The sequence below is a fragment of the Limulus polyphemus genome, unplaced genomic scaffold (assembly GCF_000517525.1).
Source record: "Limulus polyphemus unplaced genomic scaffold, Limulus_polyphemus-2.1.2 Scaffold222, whole genome shotgun sequence".
Classification (NCBI taxonomy): Eukaryota; Metazoa; Arthropoda; class Merostomata; order Xiphosura; family Limulidae; genus Limulus; species Limulus polyphemus.
In genome coordinates, this window is record NW_013665832.1 from 792,534 (window position 1) to 794,449 (window position 1,916).

Consider the following 1,916-nt stretch of genomic DNA (forward strand, 5'->3'; position numbering starts at 1 on the left):
TGTTGCTTCGTCTCTTCTAGTGCATAATGCGCGTGTACCATTTTTGGACAGAATTGTCACAAGTGATGAAAAATGGATTCTCTATGCGAATATTAAACGCCAAAAACAATGGCAAAAACCACTTCCGACCCCAAAACCTGGACTCTACCCACAGAAAGTGAGGCTTTGCATTTGGTGGGACATCAAGGGCGTAATTCATTTCGAGCTCCTCAATCCACAGCGAAATGTCAATGCAGATATCTATTGTCAGCAACAGGAACGTTTAAATCAAGCCCTTCACTCGTCAATCGGAAAGGTGTTTTTCTTCTCCACGACAATGCACGTCCACATGTGGCATGTTTGACGCAACTCAAGATTATGGAGTTTGGTTAGGATGTTCTCCCCCCACCCACCATATTCTCCAGATATGGCACCATCAGATTACCATCTTTTTTGCTCGCTGCAACACCACCTTAATGGGAAAACGTATGCAAATGTGGAAAGTGTTAAAAAGGACATCGACATATTTTTTTTTTTGCTTCAAAGCCAAGTGATTTCTTTAATCAGGGCATTAACAACCTGATTGTAAAAGGAAAAAGCATCATCGATAAAAATGGAGACTATTTCATTTATTAAATGTTTTGTTTTGATATACAAGTTGTTCGGTTTTTTTATCTAAAAAAAGCGACATTAATTTCTTGACAACCTAATATTATTATTGATTCTGAATTATTTTGTTGTGAATATGTATAGATTTTCAAAGACCAGTCAATAAAACCATTACGTTGACCGTATTTCAAGTTACCTTTATTCCTTTGTCAGTTTTGAAGTTGATAATACCTGTTGCCACCTTTGGAAACACATTGCTTCTGTGACCTAGTTTCAGGATTTCTATAGTAGTGTTCTTCAATCACTGCATAGGTAATATCTAGATGTTACAACCCCATCAATGTGAAATGAGAATGACCACTCACATGGTATCTCACGTCGCGCTGGGTAAGTACGAGGTTTTTTATATTCCGTTGTGTACATTTCTATTATTTTAAAGCTATATGCATGGGGTATGGAAATTTTAATGACTTACTTCTGTGAGAGGATCATTGATGTCAAGTAAAAAGAAGCATTTAACGATTCAGAGACATTTGTTGAATGAACTCTTGAGAACTCCATTAAGTATTTAGTTGTGAGGAAAAAAGCAAAGATTTCGTGTATATTTATAAATTATAGTAACTTTGAATATACGAATAAAAAGATAACGAAGTATTGTGTAATACTAGGTGAGACATAATTTAGAATACTGCACCCCTTCTGCTGAAAGGATACCAAATTTTAAATAAAAGTACAGAGACGGACTATTACTAGTATTAGAATAATTCCTGGTTGAAGTTATTTAGACTAGGACTTTTTTTCTGCAGCATTGGAAGAATCAGAGGGGTCTTGATTCATGTGTTCAAAATTAAATGTTAGAAGTAATAGTTAGCTTTCGAAGTATACACAGCGTGGTCACAAGTAAATAGACATCACCTTTTCAGAAAAAATGAAATTTTTCAGTCATATTCACATGAATTGATATATTTATAATTTAATTAATATTTAGTAGATCTTCCTTTCACTTCGTGGAGTTCGTTGATCCTTTGGGGCATCGTGAGAATCATCTCGTCAATTCTAGATTGTGGGATTTTCGCCCACTCTTGCTTCAAAACTTGGAGTAGATCGCTCTTCGAAGTTGGTTTTTTTTTGTTGTTTCTTGACTTGTCGGTCGAGTATGGCCCAGAGGTTTTCGATGAGGTTCGTGGCAGGAGATTGGCTCGGCCAGAGCAACTTCTGGATACCATTTTCTTCCGGCCACTTTTGGGTGTTTCTAGCAGTGTGACACGGTGCTCCATCTTTCTGGAACAACGTTGAGTCCTTCCTCCAATATTTCGCAAATTTTATGT